The 25,194-nt window shown below is 40.0% G+C and overlaps 2 non-coding genes across 2 annotated transcripts; both read left to right on the top strand.

Annotated features, from left to right (window-relative positions):
• The first annotated feature begins 3,443 nt into the window (after window positions 1-3,443).
• Window positions 3,444-3,516, top strand: Trnat-agu. The gene has a single exon. It is a non-coding gene; the product is annotated as a tRNA-Thr (tRNA).
• Window positions 3,517-4,895: 1,379 nt separating this feature from the next.
• On the top strand, window positions 4,896-4,968 carry Trnat-agu. Its single transcript has one exon. It is a non-coding gene; the product is annotated as a tRNA-Thr (tRNA).
• The last annotated feature ends 20,226 nt before the right edge of the window (window positions 4,969-25,194 follow it).

Raw genomic sequence — 25,194 nt, forward strand, 5'->3', positions numbered from 1 at the left:
CCACTTCCAGGCTTTGTGCACCAAAGGCAGCAGTTAAACCTCGGAACCTGAGTCGGCTGGCAGCATCACTATTCATTCCATCGTTCCTGATGACATAGTCCAGCTTGGCGTCTCCCCGGCTTCCAGCAGCTCCACTATTTTCATCCGTGTGATTCCTTACTCCGGGGCGTCAAATTATGCCATCCCGGCCGCCATGTTCTGGAGCCACTTCAAACACGTTCCGTTAATGGATGGCGTACCAAACGCAGTCACGGCCACCGGGGTGGCGATTTCTTCACTTGGTCACTTCCCTGCCACGTTGTCATGGTCCAGCGGATCATCCCTCTCCGTGGCCACAACTATCCATATCCTACGAGACCTTCAACATCCCGTACTCTCCAAGGCGTCTCAGAAACAATTCGGCATGCTACTGGCTCAACATCCGCATTTGTGCGTGTTAGCTGTGGTTACGCCTCCGCCTTTGCCAGCTTCAACTCCCATTGATGACTTCATGGCTACATTACGCGGTCTTATGGCGGAATGCCCTTTGATTTTCGATGGAGTGTGCCGGCCTATGCGTGGTCACCGGCACCCACGCCAGGTTGTCGCCCCCTCATAAGCGCGCGTTTTCCCTGTTTAACAGAAAAAACGGAGCGCGGGATGGAAATGGGGGGGGGGGGAGAGAAAGAGACACACACGGGCAAAAAATAAAAACTGTTTTCAATTTAAAAATGAATACATTAATTATGACGCGAAAAATCTGAAAAATAAGAGCATTGTTCAGCTAGTGAACTTCTTCATTTCAGAGTGTTCTGCGTCTTCCTAGCTGTACCCGTTCTGTAGTTATCCCCCCTTAACCTTTTTTTCGACGCCAAAGTTATTTTGGCTTTGCTTGACTGAAATTAAAAGTACAGATTACTGAGGATGTCTCAAACCACTCAATTAAAAAGAAATAAAAAATTCCTTTTTTTACTGTACTTTTTTTGCTTTTTTGTTTTTTGTCCCGTCAGGAAAGTCCCGTTCGGCACTTCAGTCACCGAAAAACGGCCAAATTTCCTAGCGACTGCCGTCCGCCGGGACAAAAAAAATGTTTCGTTCGCGCGAGAGAAAACAAAGGGATGGGAGCGGAAAAAAGGGGAATTCTACTTTTTCGTTTTTGAACTTAAAATTCAACTGAGATAACATAAATGAAAAAAATTGAAAATCAGACCTGATATAAGCTTAACGCAGGCCAATTTTTTTTTTAAAGTTGCATTTCCCTAGCTCTAGCCATTCAACTGCAAAAAAGGCCAAAGTGGCCTAATTTGCATAAGGTCCACGGTCCGTCGGCTTCCAAAGACTTTTAGAACCAGCTCAAAGTACTTCAGGAAATGTAAACAAAAATCTGAAAAAAATCAGAGGTGTTTTCATTACTTTTAGCTATGTACATACTAAATTTGAAAGCATTTGGTTAAAAACTGTAGTACTGAGAGGACTGCAAAAACAGCGTTTTTGCATAAGGTCCTCTCGGGCTTCCAAAGACTTTCGGTAGGTACTGTACTGCACTGAGAAAATGGTCGAGATTCCTTCGTATGACCATTCCCAGCTAGCAGAGTATATTTCCCAAATATTGCTAAAATATTATATTCCTACAATTGAGATGTTGGTAAAATAATTTTTTAAATATTTTTCCAATATATTTTTGCACCCAAATTTGTTGGCTCACAATATTTTTTCAACTTGTTTTACTTATTTTACTTTTATTGGTGAAATAACAGTTTTACTACTTTTAAAATTTTGACGGAAATTTGAATCTGGTTGTTGTGTTTATGGTTATATAGTCCAGCGTGGAATATTTATTCATCTTCAACTTGTGATTAGGCAAGTTCTTGTTTTGGTCTTGAGTGGGTTTGAACCATCACACCTTAAGTTACCAATCCAATGCTATAACCACTACACCAACAGCAATATTACAAATGTTTTTCGACTTGAAGCAATAAAAGTTTTCAACTTCTAGAAGCCACGTAAACAAGGGTTTAGAGGTGATTCCCTATAGGGGTTTGTCCCGACAGGCAACAGACAGATCCAGAGGATCTCGCCAAGGATGTCCCTACGGCCAAAAAAGGGATAAGTCTAGTCCCGTAATTGTAAAATATTGTTTTCCGAGAATATTCTTCGGTCGATAACCCACATATTGGTATAATATTAGATTATTACTTTGCTGCGTCAAGGTGGCTGTTAAATTGTTTTGTTGATTTCGCAATGAATGACTATTATGAAAGATGAATAAATCAATATTACTTTTTGTTATTTTCCCAATAACGGACCATTAAAAAAGTAATAAATCCTTTTTTTATGAAAAAGCTATAGTCTTTTACATTTAACATGCGTTCAAAATCCTAAATGTTTTATATCGTATTCAATTCGTTAGTTTTGAAATCGGATGAGTATTGAGACAGATACTCGTGGTGCAAAGCTGACTATCAGAGAGAGCTGCGCCGTGCAAAAAGTCGAGCGTGGCAGAAAATGTGCTCGACCAATCCGTCTGGCCCTGAACTATTCTCAACCCTTAAACTTTACTCCGGCAATTCTAATAGCATTGCTCTGCCACCCACAATCACTATCAATAGTGAGTCAATCTCGGAACCCGGTGCAGTTATTGACAGCTGTGCTAATCATTTTTTTTAAGTGAACCACCATCTCAACCAAGTCACACTTTAGTGTCCAATTTTGTTTCTAGTGCGATTCTGGGTCAGTCCGGACAAGCTCCTCCTTCAGTTACGTCATGGGAAGTTTCAGGGGCGATTGATTCTTTGAACCCTAAGGCCACCCCTGGCCATGATGGTCTGTCCATGGTGATTGTTAAAGAATGTTACCCGGTAATCAAGCTGCACCTATTATTTATATTGAATGCATGTTTACCTCCAGTATTTTCCTGGCAGCTGGAAAACTGCCAAGGTGGTTATCATTGGAAAGCCTAACAAGATCATTACATCATCCTTAACAGCTTTCGTCCAATCAATCTTGTCAATAACCTGGCAAAAATTATAGAAAAAGTTTTTCTGTCGCGACTTCAGTGGCACTCCAGTCGCTTAGTTTTCACCGTACTTTTTTTAAATCATTTTCTGAAAACAACAACAATAAGAATGGGGGGCAACAGCCGCTTGAAAAAATAAATCTGGATTTTTCATAGTTTTTGACCTTGTTGGTTTTTTAATTGGGGGCGTTAAATATTAGCCGCAGGTGATTGATTGTTTTTTTATTTTAGTACTGTTTAGATTTTTGATCCACCACAGCATGGATCTGCTCTTCCTAGTAAGAGACCAGGACTCGTAGTATCGTTGAAAATCTCGTTGATTTTTTTGTTAATTGTTCTTTGTGCTGTGGAACAGTTGGGAACTTTAAAATAGAAGTAATCAATTGTAAAACTGCTGTTGTGACGTCATGACCATTTTTAAAATTGTTGTCCGATGAAGCCATTTTGTGGTCCTATGGCTTAGATGGCAAAGCGCCTGCCTAGTAAGCAGGAGATCACGAGTTCGAGTCTCGTTGGGACCTGTAAGAAATGTCATCATAATCATCCCGTGTCTCTTAGAATTCAGAAAAAGAACTGATAGAATCGTTAAAATAAGTTCTATTTTAGCGCAGAATACCGTTAAATTGCTAGTTATAATGATTATTTTCTTGGTAGTCTAATTTTGACTGCCTACTCGGGCACAATTCCAAAGGTATTTTCCATGCTGAAATTTAAACACCAAATCATAATAACTAATTGTGCAGCATGGATCTGCTCTTCCTAGTAAGAGACCAGGACTCGTAGTATCGTTGAAAATCTCGTTGATTTTTTTGTAAATTGTTCTTTGTGCTGTGGAACAGTTGGGAACTTTAAAATAGAAGTAATCAATTGTAAAACTGCTGTTGTGACGTCATGACCACTTTTTAAATTGTTGTCCTATGAAGCCGTTTTGTGGTCCTATGGCTTAGATGGCAAAGCGCCTGCCTAGTAAGCAGGAGATCACGAGTTCGAGTCTCGTTTGGACCTGTAAGAAATGTCATCATAATCATCCCGTGTCTCTTAGAATTCAGAAAAAGAACTGATAGAATCGTTAAAATAAGTTCTATTTTAGCGAAGAATACCGTTAAATTGCTAGTTATAATGTTTATTTTCTTGGTAGTCTAATTTTGACTGCCTACTCGGGCACAATTCCAAAGGTATTTTCCATGCTGAAATTTAAACACCAAATCATAATAACTAATTGTGCAGCATGGATCTGCTCTTCCTAGTAAGAGACCAGGACTCGTAGTATCGTTGAAAATCTCGTTGATTTTTTTGTTAATTGTTCTTTGTGCTGTGGAACAGTTGGGAACTTTAAAATAGAAGTAATCAATTGTAAAACTGCTGTTGTGACGTCATGACCATTTTTAAAATTGTTGTCCGATGAAGCCATTTTGTGGTCCTATGGCTTAGATGGCAAAGCGCCTGCCTAGTAAGCAGGAGATCACGAGTTCGACTCTCGTTGGGACCTGTAAGAAATGTCATCATAATCATCCCGTGTCTCTTAGAATTCAGAAAAAGAACTGATAGAATCGTTAAAATAAGATCTATTTTAGCGCAGAATACCGTTAAATTGCTAGTTATAATGATTATTTTCTTGGTAGTCTAATTTTGACTGCCTACTCGGGCACAATTCCAAAGGTATTTTCCATGCTGAAATTTAAACACCAAATCATAATAACTAATTGTGCAGCATGGATCTGCTCTTCCTAGTAAGAGACCAGGACTCGTAGTATCGTTGAAAATCTCGTTGATTTTTTTGTAAATTGTTCTTTGTGCTGTGGAACAGTTGGGAACTTTAAAATAGAAGTAATCAATTGTAAAACTGCTGTTGTGACGTCATGACCATTTTTGAGATTGTTGTCCTATGAAGCCGTTCTGTGGTCCTATGGCTTAGATGGCAAAGCGCCTGCCTAGTAAGCAGGAGATCACGAGTTCGAGTCTCGTTGGGACCTGTAAGAAATGTCATCATAATCATCCCGTGTCTCTTAGAATTCAGAAAAAGAACTGATAGAATCGTTAAAATAAGATCTATTTTAGCGCAGAATACCGTTAAATTGCTAGTTATAATGATTATTTTCTTGGTAGTCTAATTTTGACTGCCTACTCGGGCACAATTCCAAAGGTATTTTCCATGCTGAAATTTAAACACCAAATCATAATAACTAATTGTGCAGCATGGATCTGCTCTTCCTAGTAAGAGACCAGGACTCGTAGTATCGTTGAAAATCTCGTTGATATTTTTGTAAATTGTTCTTTGTGCTGTGGAACAGTTTGGAACTTTAAAATAAAGGTAATCAATTGTAAAACTGCTGTTGTGATGTCATGACCACTTTTGAGATTGTTGTCCTATGAAGCCGTTTTTTGGTCCTATGGATTAGATGGCAAAGCGCCTGCCTAGTAAGCAGGAGATCACGAGTTCGAGTCTCGTTGGGACCTGTAAGAAATGTCATCATAATCATCCCGTGTCTCTTTGAATTCAGAAAAAGAACTGATAGAATCGTTAAAATAAGTTCTATTTTAGCGCAGAATACCGTTAAATTGCTAGTTATAATGATTATTTTCTTGGTAGTCTAATTTTGACTGCCTGCTCGGGCACAATTCCATAGGTATTTTCCATGCTGAAATTTAAACACCAAATCATAATAACTAATTGTGCAGCATGGATCTGCTCTTCCTAGTAAGAGACCAGGACTCGTAGTATCGTTGAAAATCTCGTTGATTTTTTTGTAAATTGTTCTTTGTGCTGTGGAACAGTTGGAACTTTAAAATAGAAGCTCCTGGAACAGGGCGCCACTTTAAACCTGGATATGGCGCTAACAACGCTCCATACATCCGAGGCCACCCGTCTTTAGGCGTCCACCATCAAACAGGGCGGCGCGCCTACCATCCACCAGCTAAAGACTCCTGCAGGAAAATTACCCATGGGCAAGCCTGTCATTTAACAGCGATCAGCAGCGCGGACGTCCAGCAGCTCGTTTGCATACGCCCGGAACTAAGCCGTATGGGTGTTGGAACTGTGGGTCAGCCTCTCGTCACGCTAAGGAGGATTGCCCCGCCTTTGGCAAAGAATTTCAGGGTGCCACAAAACGGGCCACTTCCAGGCTTTGTGCACCAAAGGCAGCAGTTAAACCTCGGAACCTGAGTCGGCTGGCAGCATCACTATTCATTCCATCGTTCCTGATGACATAGTCCAGCTTGGCGTCTCCCCGGCTTCCAGCAGCTCCACTATTTTCATCCGTGTGATTCCTTACTCCGGGGCGTCAAATTATGCCATCCCGGCCGCCATGTTCTGGAGCCACTTCAAACACGTTCCGTTAATGGATGGCGTACCAAACGCAGTCACGGCCACCGGGGTGGCGATTTCTTCACTTGGTCACTTCCCTGCCACGTTGTCATGGTCCAGCGGATCATCCCTCTCCGTGGCCACAACTATCCATATCCTACGAGACCTTCAACATCCCGTACTCTCCAAGGCGTCTCAGAAACAATTCGGCATGCTACTGGCTCAACATCCGCATTTGTGCGTGTTAGCTGTGGTTACGCCTCCGCCTTTGCCAGCTTCAACTCCCATTGATGACTTCATGGCTACATTACGCGGTCTTATGGCGGAATGCCCTTTGATTTTCGATGGAGTGTGCCGGCCTATGCGTGGTCACCGGCACCCACGCCAGGTTGTCGCCCCCTCATAAGCGCGCGTTTTCCCTGTTTAACAGAAAAAACGGAGCGCGGGATGGAAATGGGGGGGGGGAGAGAAAGAGACACACACGGGCAAAAAATAAAAACTGTTTTCAATTTAAAAATGAATACATTAATTATGACGCGAAAAATCTGAAAAATAAGAGCATTGTTCAGCTAGTGAACTTCTTCATTTCAGAGTGTTCTGCGTCTTCCTAGCTGTACCCGTTCTGTAGTTATCCCCCCTTAACCTTTTTTTCGACGCCAAAGTTATTTTGGCTTTGCTTGACTGAAATTAAAAGTACAGATTACTGAGGATGTCTCAAACCACTCAATTAAAAAGAAATAAAAAATTCCTTTTTTTACTGTACTTTTTTTGCTTTTTTGTTTTTTGTCCCGTCAGGAAAGTCCCGTTCGGCACTTCAGTCACCGAAAAACGGCCAAATTTCCTAGCGACTGCCGTCCGCCGGGACAAAAAAAATGTTTCGTTCGCGCGAGAGAAAACAAAGGGATGGGAGCGGAAAAAAGGGGAATTCTACTTTTTCGTTTTTGAACTTAAAATTCAACTGAGATAACATAAATGAAAAAAATTGAAAATCAGACCTGATATAAGCTTAACGCAGGCCAATTTTTTTTTTAAAGTTGCATTTCCCTAGCTCTAGCCATTCAACTGCAAAAAAGGCCAAAGTGGCCTAATTTGCATAAGGTCCACGGTCCGTCGGATTCCAAAGACTTTTAGAACCAGCTCAAAGTACTTCAGGAAATGTAAACAAAAATCTGAAAAAAATCAGAGGTGTTTTCATTACTTTTAGCTATGTACATACTAAATTTGAAAGCATTTGGTTAAAAACTGTAGTACTGAGAGGACTGCAAAAACAGCGTTTTTGCATAAGGTCCTCTCGGGCTTCCAAAGACTTTCGGTAGGTACTGTACTGCACTGTGAAAATGGTCGAGATTCCTTCGTATGACCATTCCCAGCTAGCAGAGTATATTTCCCAAATATTGCTAAAATATTATATTCCTACAATTGAGATGTTGGTAAAATAATTTTTTAAATATTTTTCCAATATATTTTTGCACCCAAATTTGTTGGCTCACAATATTTTTTCAACTTGTTTTACTTATTTTACTTTTATTGGTGAAATAACAGTTTTACTACTTTTAAAATTTTGACGGAAATTTGAATCTGGTTGTTGTGTTTATGGTTATATAGTCCAGCGTGGAATATTTATTCATCTTCAACTTGTGATTAGGCAAGTTCTTGTTTTGGTCTTGAGTGGGTTTGAACCATCACACCTTAAGTTACCAATCCAATGCTATAACCACTACACCAACAGCAATATTACAAATGTTTTTCGACTTGAAGCAATAAAAGTTTTCAACTTCTAGAAGCCACGTAAACAAGGGTTTAGAGGTGATTCCCTATAGGGGTTTGTCCCGACAGGCAACAGACAGATCCAGAGGATCTCGTCAAGGATGTCCCTACGGCCAAAAAAGGGATAAGTCTAGTCCCGTAATTGTAAAATATTGTTTTCCGAGAATATTCTTCGGTCGATAACCCACATATTGGTATAATATTAGATTATTACTTTGCTGCGTCAAGGTGGCTGTTAAATTGTTTTGTTGATTTCGCAATGAATGACTATTATGAAAGATGAATAAATCAATATTACTTTTTGTTATTTTCCCAATAACGGACCATTAAAAAAGTAATAAATCCTTTTTTTATGAAAAAGCTATAGTCTTTTACATTTAACATGCGTTCAAAATCCTAAATGTTTTATATCGTATTCAATTCGTTAGTTTTGCATACAATTGCCTAAATGAACAATCCAATTGTCTTAAAATCCAAATCTTGCACAAGTCTCGAACAACTAACTTACGTACTTCGAAATTAAAACTCTACCTTCACGCTAACGTGATATAATTTATCTTAAACGTTAAGGAGATGAAAATGTTAAAACTGCTATTATTATAATATCTATATAGGTAATTCTATGGAGGTTGGTTCAAACCCACTTTCAGCAAACAAATGACTTATGAAACAAATAGTCTCAATAATCATAAATTCCTACACTGATGTAATTAAATCGATTTTGCTCACGCTGGGCTATAACCATGACAATGTGTAAGTATGCACTATCCATCTGGTCACATCGGGACTTTATCATCATCTCCGTTGCTGGTGTAGTGGTTATAGCATTGGATTGATGACTTAAAAGATGATGGTCCAAACCCACTGTCGGCTAAAAAGGCAGCAGCTAACCGATCATTTAGGATTTTGAACGTGTGGTAAATGTAAAAGACTTTAGCTTTTCCATAGAAAATGATGTATTCCTTATTTAATGATTCGTTATTGGGAAAATAAAAAAATAATAATATTAATTTATTCATATTTGATAATAGTCATTTATTGGGAAAATAACAAAAAAATTTAACAGCCACCTTGTAGCAACAAAGTAATAATATAATATTATACCAATATGTGGGTTATCGATTGAAGAATATTGTCGGAAAAAAATATTTTACCAATAAAGACATGCTAGCTGGGTTGGGTCTTCTTTCGGTCGTGGCTTGGCACCATTCGCATCGTCCTCTATTCTCAACGAAAATAGGATGATGGATTCCGACCTGACTAAAGCGTATTTCATCTGGCACGCTCAGTCTATCTTTCCTTCTTTTGGCACCGGGCTCTACCGAAAGTGGAATCTCTTTCATTAATCTTGCTTCTGGAGCATCTCCTTTGCGGCCTATCTCAGCGTTCAGCCCGTAAAGTAAAAGAGAAGTAGTCACGCTTCGCTTGAATTCCAAAAGACTTAGATATCTTTTGTCCTTCAGGAAGGTTTTTCCTTTCTGGTTTTTCATCGTCTGGAAAGAAATTGAACAGAAAATTATTGAAGCTTGGCACTCTGTCAATAAAATTTCTGAAATTACCACCAAATCGCAGTAAGTAATCCAGCTATTCACCATACATGTTTCCATGAGGGAGTAAAAGAGACGGTGCCACTATTTTTTGATTTGCGGTCTCTCTCGTAGTAGGAACGCAGCTGGTTTACCGTGTCTACACCGCCCATGTTATCAACGTAATCGCCAATAGCTTTTGGACAAGACTTTGTTCTGAACGAACCATAGCGCTGCTTCCTTTGCACCTTGACGGCCTCTGAGCCGTGGAAGTTGGAAGCGACCCGAAACGGCTTAGTGTCCTTCCAGATGAAAAGACCCTTTCTTCCTGTTCCTGGTTCACCGCAAAACTTGGCCACAAATTCGTCCTGCGGAAGGTTCGATTCGTTGACCGTAAAGATGGGTTGCCCCACTCTGGTTTTAAGAATCGTTCCAACCGCATTGATCCCTTTTGTCGAGTTCGTCCAGGAGGGAGATGCTCGTGAAAAAGCGATCAAAGGCTACTCATGTCCCTTCTTTGCCAAGGGCTCGCAAAGATCAAGAACTACTCCTTCCACCATCGTAAGATTGGAATCCTTGGGCGTTTCACCAATTCGAGCTCCATGCTAGATCTCAAACTTATAGGTGTAGCCTCTACTACAGCATCGACTCCAGATTTTGAAGCCGCTTTTGATGGGTTTGCCCTTCATCGTTTGCCGAAGCATGGATCGACCTTTAAATTCCACTATGGCTTCGTCTATACTTTGCCACCTGGGAGGCCGGTGACACTCACTAAATTGCTTATTGAGTACGTGTACCAACGATCAAATCTTATGAATCGGATCCTTTCGCACCTTCAACTTTTTATCCTTGTCTAATTAACCATGATCAGCGCAAGCCAAGTGTTTTGAAATGAATTTAAAACGCTTACGTGTCATTGCTTGATGAACGATTCCAAGGCCGTAACCAGAATCCGGCTGCCTTTCCCAATACATCGACAGCTCCGGCAAACGATGATATCCCATCAAGAACTGTACTCCGAGGAACGCATCAAGTTCATATCTGTCGACTTAACCTCCAGGAAGCATTTCGCTAGATTGCCTCCCTTCTGGTCTGCCTCCAAATCTCCTAGATGGTGGATTGCCTTTTTCAACGTAATTCCAGGAGTCTCGGATCCGTTTATTTGTCTTTTCTAGCAAAAGATCAAAAGTTTGGAATCCGCCAAGCATAGACCAAAAGAAGTGGAGATTACTAATCTCAGATTAGTATCACACGGATGGAACTTCGAAAATACGGGGCCCACAGGTTCCTTTGCAGTAAACGGGTAGGAATACTGCCGGTACTGTGGCTCCTGATTCTCATTATCATTCTCTTGGTAATCTTCTTCCACATCAGTCCAATAGCTCACTCCCTTCCAATGCTTGTTGAAGGCTTTATGGTGTGCGATTAATTTAGCATCGGCCTTTCGTTGCATTCTAAGCTTCACCGCATCTGAATTAACCTTTTTAGAAGCCATGGATGGATGTCCTTTAGAAATGCGAGGACCACGATGTCTCAATTTCGCATTGGTCAGTCCGATTTTTTTTCGAGCGAAGTAACGAGTCACTTCGTCGTCGGCAACTTGACCGTCAGAAGAGCACCCTACCTTGGTGGTTGACCGGGTCATTCTTCTCCTCTTTTCAGGTGGCGAGGAACCACCTTTAAGATCAGCATTTGTGATTTATTTTTTGTTGCCTTCGTCGAACCATCCGGATTAAAAGCCAGGCGTTCCAACCTGACGGTCACTTTCCGCAAATTGAACGCTGACTTAGCTTTAACCGGAGGTTCTTCGTTGGCAGTCTCTTTTTCTTTTTCGGCAATTGGTTCCTCCTCACCAGCCGGCCCCTGATCAAGAACCGGCTCCCTTTCAGGCGCCAGCTCCTGGCCAGGCTCCTCAACCGGCTCCTCGGCGGCAACCGATTCCTCTACATTATTTTGAGCCTCATCTCCGATATCAGTATCGATGGACGGCTCTTTATTCCCAGCTTCTCGTTCCTTTGCCTCTTTTAATTGCTGCCTTTTTAATACAGCAGCGGCGGCGGCATTCTTGGCTGAATTTTTCACCGCTCTCGACTTTGCATATCTTACGTCTCTCTTTTTATTTTTCGCCATTTTTATCAATCTGAAAATACAGAATAAAAAAAAAGGCACGATTAGTCTTTGTGAATTCGCCAAAAGGATATCGAATTGCCTTACGTCCTAAGCCTTATATGACGGTCTTATTCTATCATGCAGGGGGAAAGCATGCACATGCAGGAGTAACCGGGGCTGATTCTTATCCAGCGCCTTTCACCGCTTTTCGGAGTTTCCTCACGAGACAGCAGTAATCAACGCACGGATAAGAAAGTACAAGAGGCTTTGTGTAAAATGTAATTACACGGGCACTAATAGCGCCTCGAAGACTTCAAAATCAATTCAAAAGAACCGTTGGACGGAAAGAAGTTTTGCTACGGAGGAAATGAAACTACAACTAACGCCGAACCGGACAACTTCCCATTCTGCGTCTTCGTTCCATTCCCCAAAGCTCCCCGTCGATACCAAAGTTTTTGCGTCGAAGCTACTAAAGAGAGTTCGCGCTTTCTTTTCGCCTCTTTCGCCTTCCCTTCGATATCTATCCAACCACCGGCTTCAAATTCACTTGAACCCTTTTTTTGTATTTGAGGCATCGCGGACACTTAAGTCGCGCGGCATCCAGATAGGTATGAAAATAAATAAGGAGCGTAGGGCGGAAAGGAGCTCAGCTACGGAGGAATGAAACTAAAACTAACGCCGAACCGGACAACTTCCCATTCTGCGTCTTCGTTCCATTCCACAAAGCTCCCCGTCGATACCAAAGTTTTAGCGTCGAAGCTACTAAAGAAATTTTGCGCTCTCTCTTCGCCTCTTTCGTCTTCCCTTTGATTTCTATCCAACCACCGGCTTCAAATTCACTTGAACCTTTTTTTTTAATTTGTATTTGAGGCATCGCGGACACTTAAGTCGCGCGGCACCCAGATAGGAATAAAAATAAATAAGGAGCGTCGGGCGGAAAGGAGCTTTGCCACGGAGGAAATGAAACTACAACCAACGCTGAACCGGACACTCCCAATTCTTTGTCTTCGTTCCATTCCACAAAGCTCCCCGTCGATACCAAAGTTTTTGCGTCGAAGCTACTAAAGAAAGTTAGCGCTTTCTCTTCGCCTTTTTCGCCTTCCCTTCGATAAATATTCAACCACCAGCTTCAAATTCACTTGAACCCTTTTTTTTTTGTATTTTAGGCATCGCGGACACTTAAGTCGCGCGGCATCCAGATAGGAATAAAAATAAATAAGGAGCGTCGGGCGGAAAGGAGCTTTGCCACGGAGGAAATGAAACTACAACCAACGCTGAACCGGACACTCCCAATTCTTTGTCTTCGTTCCGTTCCACAAAGCTCCCCGTCGATACCAAAGTTTTTGCGTCGAAGCTAGTAAAGAAAGTTAGCGCTTTCTCTTCGCCTCTTTCGCTTTCCCTTCGACATCTATCCTACCACCGGCTTCAAATTCACTTGCACCTTTTTCTATTTCTATTTGAGGAGTCGCGGACACTTAAGTCGCGCGGCACCCAGATCTCTAATTCCCAGGGGAATTAGGGGCTTTGATACATTGCATCCGCCTGCAGGGACATATCTGGCGGAGACTTAAAAGTCCCGACGGTTCGCGATCAAAGGTTCTCGTGTAGACTTCGATCGGAGCCGCCTGACGTGCCAGAAATGTCCCTACACCAAAACCTCGTAAAACACGAGAATGGCTCGTACGAATCGTTTGAAACTCTTACCCTCGATCTACCGTTGGACGATTGACATATGTTGAAAAGGCGATTCAATTTTGTGGGTATATCATTGAGAAAACAGCTTAAGTGTGAGGCACTTCGTCTGATTTTAATTTCTCTTGTCTGCCTACTGAAAAGCCGTAAATTTTTTTGTGTCGACGGTAGATAAAGGGTTAAAGTACCCAAATTTGCATATAGCTCTATGGAGCGTTCCCAAACTTAGGGCTCAAGTTAAAAGTTAACCTTCCCTTAATTGCAAAAATCTGAAAAAAATCAGCATATTCCTACATACTATGGCTACAACCAAAAAAAAATTCGTCGCGTTCCAACGAAAATTAGATTCTTGGGAACGCCGAGAAAAACGCCTTTTTCCATAAGGTTTTCTCGCGCGTTCCCAAACTTTGGGTAGTCACTGTATGTGCGTTGCGTAACAAAACAAGATGGACATTTAAACAGTGGTCAGTTCTGAAATCGGATGAGTATTGAGACAGATACTCGTGGTGCAAAGCTGACTATCAGAGAGAGCTGCGCCGTGCAAAAAGTCGAGCGTGGCAGAAAATGTGCTCGACCAATCCGTCTGGCCCTGAACTATTCTCAACCCTTAAACTTTACTCCGGCAATTCTAATAGCATTGCTCTGCCACCCACAATCACTATCAATAGTGAGTCAATCTCGGAACCCGGTGCAGTTATTGACAGCTGTGCTAATCATTTTTTTTAAGTGAACCACCATCTCAACCAAGTCACACTTTAGTGTCCAATTTTGTTTCTAGTGCGATTCTGGGTCAGTCCGGACAAGCTCCTCCTCCAGTTACGTCATGGGAAGTTTCAGGGGCGATTGATTCTTTGAACCCTAAGGCCACCCCTGGCCATGATGGTCTGTCCATGGTGATTGTTAAAGAATGTTACCCGGTAATCAAGCTGCACCTATTATTTATATTGAATGCATGTTTACCTCCAGTATTTTCCTGGCAGCTGGAAAACTGCCAAGGTGGTTATCATTGGAAAGCCTAACAAGATCATTACATCATCCTTAACAGCTTTCGTCCAATCAATCTTGTCAATAACCTGGCAAAAATTATAGAAAAAGTTTTTCTGTCGCGACTTCAGTGGCACTCCAGTCGCTTAGTTTTCACCGTACTTTTTTTAAATCATTTTCTGAAAACAACAACAATAAGAATGGGGGGCAACAGCCGCTTGAAAAAATAAATCTGGATTTTTCATAGTTTTTGACCTTGTTGGTTTTTTAATTGGGGGCGTTAAATATTAGCCGCAGGTGATTGATTGTTTTTTTATTTTAGTACTGTTTAGATTTTTAAACACAGCAACAAACAAAAAACAAGTAGACTTTAAATATATTAGGCCGTGAATAATGCATTTGCTCTTACGACTAAAATATCTTCAAGGATCGATTCAGTTAAGTTCGAGCGGTAAACCGACAAAATGAATTTCAGACCGGAAAACAGCCGTTCAACACTCACTTGTGTGCAAGGCACTGCAAGGGCAACCTAAACTTATTTACGCGTTAGTTTTGGATGAAAATAGAAACAAATATCTTATTATTTAAAAATTTAACCTTAGCCAACACATAAAGCTGATGTTTCAACAAGCGATTGTCCTCCCAGTATTTTAGAACATCAGTTGAGCGGTCAACAAGTTTGTCTTTCACGAAATCGTGAATCATTTTTTCAATAACGGATTCATTTTCATTAGCAGTGCTTCTCTCACGTCGTTCTGCTTCTTTCTCCAAAAGCATCTCTTGAAGCTCGTCATTCTCTAAAGCTGCCCCGGTTTCAATCGGCTGAAGGTTCGGTTGAGGTAACCTGGCGGACGTATTAGTTGAAGGTTCGCTTCGGTTAGATTCAATTAAACGCCACAGCTTTAGTAAATGTTCCCGGGCTGCTTTTAACTGATCAGCTTCGAGCATGACATTATATCTAAACAAAATATGGTGGCTGATGAGCGATAAAAAAAATTAAAAAAAAATTGTTTACCTCGGATCAAGATAAAGAGCTGCCAACACAACTTCGCTGGTTAAAAGGACTGCCAACCTCTTTTTCATGTGCTTTAGTAAATTTTTAGCAAAACTCGAGTTGAATTTAGAAATTTCTAGTTGACACTTGAGCCACGAACCATAAAAATCCCCGATTGTGAGTTGCTCTGATTGCAAAACGGTAGTCAAGATACGAGCCGGTTTTAATATTTTTATAATATCTTCAATTCTTGACCAATCCTGTTCTGTGAGTTTAAGGTTTTGGTTTTTACCCTCATTTGTCAGTTCAGCAATAAATTCCTTCAACTCAATAAGCCTTTCTAACATCAAACATGTTGAACACCAACGAGTGAGGCAGTCGATTATTGGCTTCTTTTGACCTGCCAGCCTTATTGCTGCCATAAACGTTTGACTCCTTAAGGTCTTGCAAACAGCTCTTGCCTTGGCAATAACTGCTATACCAGGCTCAGCCAATGCGTCAAGAATAGCGAGCTGAAGAGTGTGGGCAGCACAGCGCACACCTTGCAACATATTTTGCAATTCCGCACTCTCCTCTCCTCCTTCATCGCTCACATTTTGTCCCTCTTCCATTCGACGAATTAATTCTTCTTCAAGCAAGCGGTCATTATAATCACTGTCTTCTTCTTCGTCACTCTCTGCTGAATCAGTTTGAGCCAAAATACGACTGGCTTTTAACATATTGGCACCGTTATCGGTTGTTAGACTATACACTTGCCACAACTTTATCCCAAAAACACCGAAAACGTCCAGCAAATTTTGTTTAAAGTTTACAGCAGTGTGACTTTGTTTCATCTCTATGATTGCTAGAGTGTAGAGCTGAATTTTTCCTTTCTTGTTAAACTGGAGATTTATGCCTAAAAGAGCTCGGTCCAAGCGAGTCGCACAATCCATTTTAACAGAAACAAATCGATTTTTCACATCCTTTTTAATCTTGTCGCGTATTTCCTTAGCTTTTCCTTCCACCTTGTCGCGAATATTTTCTGGGCTAATAGTAAAAGTTCCCCCAAAACCCTTAAGGATAGGATCTAGAATTTTTCGAAAGCCCGAATCACTAAGCGCTTTAAAGGGTCTCCCATTAACAGTTACCATCTCTACACACGCGTCTACAACTTGCCTTTCAGTAATTTCTATTGACAACCGACGCTTCTTCGTAGGAGGCTGCAATGACGAGTTAGACGAACCATTGGCTTCAAGACTATTGCTGGCAGATGCTAGCGAATTGTTGAAAGTGACATCACGATTCTCTTCAGAACTCTCGGAATCAGCTTTGGTATTACTTAAGTGTTCTATTAATTGAAACTGCTCTCTGTGTTTTGCCTTCAAATGAGCTCGTAAATTTCCGGCATGATAAGAAGTACGCCCGGGCTTTTTACAACCAGGAACTAAACACACAATATCCTTTTCTGCACGTTTTTCAAAAAACTTAAACACGGGATTTTCTTTAGGAGATGACATTACAAGACTCAAACGTTTTTACTAACTTCTCTTAACCGCAAGAATACAGAGAATGTGAACTGAAAACACAGAGCTAACAGAATGTCTAACCTATTTTAAAAGCCAGAGCGTAGCAGAAATTTAGTGGGTGGTTTTCGGGACAATGAACAATACAGCAAACAACTCGCTGTTTTATTTTACCGATGGTCAAAGCTTTTCGTGGGGCGTGGTTTTTTTTTATTTTTATTTTTCAAAAGAAGGAACTATTGTTCAACCATTGAATTTTTAAAACGAAGTCTGGCAACAAAATTGATTCAATTTTAGAAAAAAACCAAAAAAAAACAAAGTTTTGGTTTTTTTTCTAAGCGATACGACTCACTGACTCCAGTCATCTTAGGTGGATTAGTGTGAATCAGCATGGTTTTTTGCCAGGAAAATCTACTGAGTCTTCTGGTCATGCTCTTATATCCTTTATTGAAAAAGCGCGTGATGCTAAATAAGTCACAGCAGTCGTTTTCCTCGACATCAAGAGCGCATTTGATGCGGCGTGGCATCACGCCATACTTTTTTCCATGATCAAAAGAGGCTGTCCATTGTATCTTGTCCGGCTTGTCCCTTGTTTTTTGTCATGTCGGACCGCTATATTGTCGCATAATGGCTCCATCAAGGCTCACACTGTTAACCTAGGTTGTCCGCAGGGAGGAGTTCTTTCCCCGTTTCTCTGGGTTATCCTCATTGGTGACGTCCTCAGGCTTTCGTTTCCGTTCCTTCACATCATTTCTGGCTATGCTGATGACTTGAACATCGCCTCCTCTCACAAGATTCCTGAGGTAGCCACGCACACCAACTGATGTGCAATGCAATTTCTTTATGTTGTTCTCAGTCAAAGATGAGCCTCGATGCTCTCAAAACTGTCCTATTGCTTTCCAAAAACAGTGCCCAACTGCATCCCACCTTAGCATCTCAATCAAAGACAGGCTCTTCCCTAGCAAGACAGGTTTTCTAATATCGAAAAAAGATTGATACGGGGTTGTAGATCTCGTTACGCTGATCATTTTTAACATATGGTTTAGGGTGTGCAAATGAGCGGAAGTGCCCGTAAAACGCGTTCAAAGTTTTGAGTTTTACGGAGCTGACGCGCAGCCCAAGCCGGCCAGAAAGGGGGGTCGAGCGGAGGGGACTGCGCGCACCCTTGGGAGAGGGGTGAGTGAAAGGGGGATTTACCTGGGCCATACTATACGAGCCCATGTTTCCCCTTTGCCACCATATCACCGGTGGTCTAATGGTCATAATCCCGGGCTGTAATGCCAAAGGTTCGAGGTTCGAATCTCGGACAAGTCGAATCAGAAAATTGAAATGTTTGAAATATTTAAATTATGAAATTTTATTAAGACAACTGCACCAGTCACTTGTATATCATGCTGTCACATGTTGCACTACATTAGTCAAGGTCTTAGTTAATCGATGGCTCATGTTAATACGGCTCATGCATTCCCTTTGCATACATGTCAACGGCAGTCTAATGGTCAGCAATCCGGCCTGCCATGCCAAAGGAACGAGGTTCGATACTCGGTTAAGTCATTAGTAATTAGAAAACTAAATTTAAAAACTAAAATTTTGACAAATTTAACTTAAAAAAACTCACTTAAAAAGCATCCGGAGGTAATGGAAGTGGAAGATACCTATCTTCCACTAACTCCGGAAGATTTTCAAGTTAAATTTTTCCAAAATTGAACTTCGTTTTCCGACCGACTTGACCAAGATTCGAAACTCGGGCCTTTGGCATGTCAACCCGGGTCGCTGACCAATAGACTACCGTTGACATGAGCCGAAAAGGAAAGCATGAGCCGTAAAGTAGCTAGCCGTCAATAAGCTTAAGACATTGACTTATTCAATGCAACATGTGATCGCATGATAGAGCAGTGACAGGTGCTATGGTCTTTTAAAAATTTAAAAATCCTATTTATCAAATTAATTGTACTTTATTTTTCGACTTGGCCGAGATTCGAACCTCGGTCCTTCGACATATCAGACCGGGATGCTGACCATTAGACCACCGGTGATATGGGAGCCAAAGGGAAAACATTGTCTGGTATAGTATGGCCCAGGTATACCCCCCTTCACTGACCCCTCTCCCATGGGTACACGCCACCCCCCGCTCGACCCCCCTTTCTGGCCGGCTTGGGCTGCGCGTCAGCTCCGTAAAACTCAAAACTTTGAACGCGTTTTACGGGCACTTCCGCTCATTTGCACACCCTAAACCCTATATTAAAAATGATCAGCGTAAAAAGATCTACAACCCTGTATCAATCGTTTTTCGATATTAGAAAACCTGTCTTGCTAGGGAAGAGCCGACTGATTTGCTCTCACTTCAACGCTAAATCTGTGGCTGCAAGGAAAGTGTTTTTGTTGTTAAGTTGCCCGTGCGCCTCTTGGGGCTTGGACAGGAAACGTATTAAGTTCCTCTACCTCACTGCCAGCATCGAACCAATCTTGCTCTATGGCTGCTCTGTTTGGGCCCAACTTCTCAACTCAAAAGCAGGGATCAAGAAAGCCAGATCCAGCCAGCGCATCTCACAGCCACAATTGCATGGTGCATTCAAAACGGTGTTGACCGAGGCCCTCCTTTTTTTAAATGCAGCAATCCCTATTGAATTAAGGGTAGCAGAAATCCCCTCGGCGGGATTCAGAGCCAGCTTAAACGAGTTCTCGTCCGCCTCTCTCAAATGGCTTTACAAATTCTTTCCCTGTGTCGTCACTCAAAATAGAATTCACCCTGCTAGCCATTTAACGGCGTCAACATGCCAAAGGACATGAACAACATGAAGAATTCTGCATCTTTTGGCACCAAGAAAAAGACTTTAGCTTGATATTTAGTATTTTTTGTATATGTTTTAAAAAGCCTTATTTAACACGGCGCATATGAGGGAAAACGGGTGTACCTAATAAAGTGAACGATACCGTAGCACACTGGGGGTTAATCCTACGACAATTTTGTGTGTGTAAAAAATGTAGATCGTCATTAGATCTACTCAGGAAAAAAAGAAAAAAAATCTAGCCCAAGCCGTTCGGGTAGTATTTGCACTTTTTCTGAGACACGTAGTGCCATTAGAATGCACTGAAAAAAAGGGGGTGTATCTAATAGCTTGGTGGGTACTGTATATATAATTTATATAGTCTATACAGTATATTTAAAAACAAAATGGACTCTAATTAATAATTTAACACGTCCAGTATTTATTTATTTTGATTGTATAAAAAATTTACATAAAAAGTCGTTAATTTCTTCAAGATTAAGATGCAATAACGTTATAATTACCCGAAGGGTTACTGGTCAAAGTTTCGTTTGCAGTATGGTTTACATTGGTATGGTTTTTACATGGGCACCCTCAGTTCTCGTAACACTACACAGATGGCTTTTTGCAGTTCTCGTAACACTACAAAGATGGCTTTTTGCAGTTATCGTAACACTATATAGATGGATGCACTAGTTTTTGGCAATTATTGATTGCAATCAACAATTTAATTGCATTTCAATGGCAGTAATCGGTAGCTTACAATCTATTTTGAAAATTTGGCTGCAATCGATTCAGGCGTTTGATCAAACGGAGTTCTTGTTACTTTTTGACAGAATTTCAATAGCTGTTACAGCAGAGGATAATACAGAGACATGTGATAGCTGACAGGGATATAAACGTAACGTGACAATCGACTTGAAGCCCGTATGATAAAATAAAATTGATAGTCAAAGTAGTAGTCTACTGTGTTCTCTGTCGGTTATAGTTCAAAACGAGTGTTATTATTTCGTAATCACCAACTATAGCGACTATAGCTGTTGGAGTAATATTGTACGATAGAATATAAGTCACTGTATGTTATCATTTAAACGCTATCAATCTCCAGTAAAAGAAGTGCTGATAGGTAGTTACTTACATTTAATTTTAACAAGATCCGGTGTGACGTGGGGTGGCGGGGCGAAGCCTCCGCCGCACCAAAGTCACGCCTTACCCTTACGCCGCGCCATATCATATTGAGTTTTTTGGAATTTAATTTTTATTTAATGTTTGGATAGAAACATGCGGAAAAATGCTTTTCATCTCTTTCTCGATTTCTGCGTATTACATTCTTCCGGAAACTAAGGGCATAACATTTTTTTTAAATATTATTTATTACTCTTAATAATACCTTTATAACAGAATGTTATTATTATTCTATAACTATTCTATAGCTGCCTTTATAAAACTATACCAATACTACTATACCAACTAGTATACCCTTAACATTCCCTTCGGGTACCTTGCGGCGTACGTTCGCTGCCTACAGTAACATAGAGTACACGACAATGCGTACAAGATTTAGACTATTTTTGTTGTCGTCTGCTGGCTCTAAATCGTGTACCAAGGTCCATAAGCCCCTCTCCCTATGTGGAGGAGTTGAGCAAATACACGGTAGATGACACGATATAGACAGTATGCGTACACAGTGATGCGAACACGATATAGACTGGTCCCTATCCTCTGATATACTGTCAATACATTCGGGCAGTACTGTCAAGAGTTGCTACCAGTTTAAAAAAACCTCCTGTTACAGAAAGTCGGTTTATAAGTAGAACAGAACAAAAAACATTTAATTAATTGCATGTACAGGGAAAAAATTTTTAACAAACTTGAAAACTTTGAGCACTAGTTAAAAACACAATAAGTAGACTATGGTAGTATGGTACCATACAAACCTTTTGATTAGAACTCATGCGGTTTAGAACTCCAAGATTCATTTACAGACATAACTCTAACTTCCACTACAAAAAAATTATAGCCACTGCCCTGAAGTCGCATAAATTCACGAACTTTATTAATCCTTCAAAATCACTGTCAGTTGTTAGTCGTAGACGCCAAACCAAACGTTTTACACCACTTCCATTATCCTTCCCCCATCTAACGAGTTGGGAATACCGAACGCCAGATGGCGAAGTTGAAGCCTCGATTTTTCTTCTGATTGGCTCTTGCCCGTGGAAAGGATAGGGAATTTTTCAGATCCCCTCGCCTTCATAGACCAGAAAAACCCCGTTTAAATTTCCAACAACGTATAATGGAAAAAAATGATTAATTGCGTTATTTAAGAAGCATTATTTTCACAGTCAACTGAATATAATTAAATAAGGAAAAGGAACAAATACGTATGCTGCATACACATTCCACAGATTCAACATTAATGTACACCTTACATTAGTGTAGAAAAAATACGAATTCGCGCATTTTTAGTAGGGGAGAGTGGGGAGATCTGGCTCACGGGTCGGTTGGCTCAATTGATTTCTTTATGTGTTAGAATTACAATAAAATATTGAAAATCAGGAGATGTAGATATTAGTAAGGCGCATCTTAAAACCAAATTTCATGGTAATACGACGAACAGTTGAGGAATGAAAAATAAAATAAATTTTTCGTCTTAAAATTGGGTCGTCCTACCTTGACTTTCGAATCAAATATCGGCTTTCCCGATTACTTTAAAATTATAAAAGAATATGGAAAATATTCTTCGTTATATCCTCTTTAAACCTGTTTAGTTTGTTTTATATTTACAATAGTTTAAGTAAGAGATATTCAAAAATATACAAAGACCCCTTTCTTGTGATGGCGTCGGCCACACAGCGCCGGGGCTTTTTGGCTTACATTTGAAAATTGCATATAATAGCAGTAAAATTATTTGTGTTCCACTTTTTTCGTGTTCTTAGTCAACTACCACACTTATTTCACCTTTTTTATTGATATTTCGTTGGTGGGTTGCATTATTGGGTATTTTTTTTTATTTTGAATTTCTACTGTCAGTCAACGGTTTTTCCGTAAGAAATACAGGAGCCAAGAGACCCCGGCGGTGTGAGCAAGTATCTGGGGCGGGTTTGCTCTCTTTTTTTAATCGGCAATAACCTAGTCTTTATTTATTTAGATCGGATTTAAAAAAATCACCATTTAAAATAGAAATTATTTTATATTTTTAAGATTTGGTTGATCTAAATACGTTCGAAAATAAGGGAATGGGAGGTAAGAGAAAATTAAAGTGAGCCAGTATCCCCACTCTCCCCTAATTCAAAATTAAAATAAAACTGAGTTTTTGCCCATTTAAGGAATAGTATCAGTGACAGAAAACTTTGAACTAAAACCACACAAACGATGAAAAAGATGCACATGTGTTGCGAAAATTGGTAGAATCTTCGCTGTAGAGAGCCTCGAGAGAGCATTCTAGGACTAGTCCTGTGAAGTAGGGGAGAACGGGGTCATCTTGGACAAAATTTTTATTTTTCAATTATTTCTTTTTGTATTTTTTTTTTATGAAATATTTTTGACATGCATTGTAAAGTATCCTCTTGTCTACCTACCCTATTTTTTATTTATTTTTCCGTTTGAAAATAAAGGAGTTGTAACAGGTTTTACAAAGTCAATTTTTTGTACCTAGGCTATGTATGAGATTGGACAGTGCTAGTTAAAGGCAGGTTAAAGGCACAATGATCCATGACAAAAAATTTTAAAAAATATTTTCGAATTCTCCGTTCATTCTTCATAGTCATCCACGCTAAAATGGATAAAGTCGTGTTAAAAACTTAAGAGTTATGAGTGTTTTTGAAAAGAGGGAGGTAGATTGGACATTTTATAGAAATTCGGGCCCTAAGGCTACTAAGCTAATAGTTAGCGTTGTCCAAATACACCCCCTAATATGCTGTTCAATCCAACCCTACGCTTTTTTGTATTTTTCTTATATCTTTTGATATACTCGACATTAAAATGAAATTTTTGCGGTAAACATAAAGGAATGAATACTCTAGTTAAATCTGTAATTAGCTTATTAATGTGTTATTTTTATGTAATTTTATTGCTATTGAAATGGGGAAAAAATTAGGCCTACATCAAACACACCCATTATTTTTATTTTGTGATAAAATCCAAAATATCCACCCGATCTCAATAAAAAGTTGATCCATGATGTAAAACTCTAAATTCTAGTCTATATAAAAAATGAAAAAATAAAATTTTCTCTTATGAACTGAGGGAATTATACATTTGTTCAATATAACCCGTGTCCAAGTTGACTCCGTTCTCCCCTATAAGAAGAAACTGTGTTTCAAAATAAGTCAACCGAACGTACTGGACATAAAACTGATTGAATAATTAAAAAGTGTGCTGGAAAATCCGTGGTTAGTTTATAAAAAGTTTTTAAACCAACAAGGAATTCCGGATATTTAGGAGGAGAAATTTTTTTTAAACTTTAGATGCTTCAGCGTATTTACTGGCTGGTGTGTTTCATTGTATCCTTTTGTAAAATAATAGAAAACTATTATTACCTACAGCTACAGAGCTACATATAAGTATGAAACAGAATCAAAGGCCTGCTTATATTGTGTAGCAATTATGACTATGTTGACTATAAGTCTGCATCACAGTCAACCGTTTTGGGCTTGTGTTTATACAACTCCTGGAACGTGGGGCTCTCGATGCTATGGGTTCTTGTTTTTCCGCTGAGCTTCATCCGTTTACTCGCATTTACCGCTCAGTCTACGAGTCTAATTTTAGACCAGTGGCAGTAGCTCTGCATGGGCGGTGTCTCTTTACGGGTTGTTGCATCGCAGAATTACTAACGTTAGATTATAACCTATTTTAAATCATTTGATAGAAAATTATTACAATTAGGGAAAATTCAAAAAATAAAAACATCGGATGTATGTTTGTTTGCAATAAATTTATGCAGTAGCTATTAATGTATTTACGCATCTTTTTAAATTGTTATGTTAATGCATGAAAGCAGTATGGTTGTTTTCGTAAATTTTGTGTTCCTTTATTTAATTCGGGTTTTCGGTATGATAAGAGTATAATATTAGGTAACCACAATTTTTTCATTTTAATTTGCAAAATCAATCTCTTTCCTTCACTTAGCATAGGTTTTACATGGCTTATAGAATAAATGAAATCATTCCCTTTCACCAAATTTGCCTATTCAGTAAAAAGGAATCTCAGGGTCAGTGCTTATAATAGACAAACAATTAAGTCACCTTCTGTGACGGCAAAGGTCGAATTACCGAAAAATCTTTGACAAGAGGTGATCAGTTAATAATGTGTTGATCAATATCCTATGTGATGTGAAAGAAAGAAAAAAAAGGGAAATTTGGATGACGATATGCTAGAGATGCTCGTGGTGGGAGGAGAAGGGTGGGTTGTTCTCGTTCATGGCTATAAAAGGAACGGCCAAGTTTTCTGAGGTGTACGCTGCCCAGAAACTGCTCTAACAGTCGGTAATTCGAGCTACGTTCAATGCTGAAAGGTCTCTCGCTTCTGAAGCCATCCCTACTTTGGACAGCCGAT

This window comes from Daphnia pulicaria, chromosome 1, assembly GCF_021234035.1.
Source record: "Daphnia pulicaria isolate SC F1-1A chromosome 1, SC_F0-13Bv2, whole genome shotgun sequence".
Taxonomy (NCBI): domain Eukaryota; kingdom Metazoa; phylum Arthropoda; class Branchiopoda; order Diplostraca; family Daphniidae; genus Daphnia; species Daphnia pulicaria.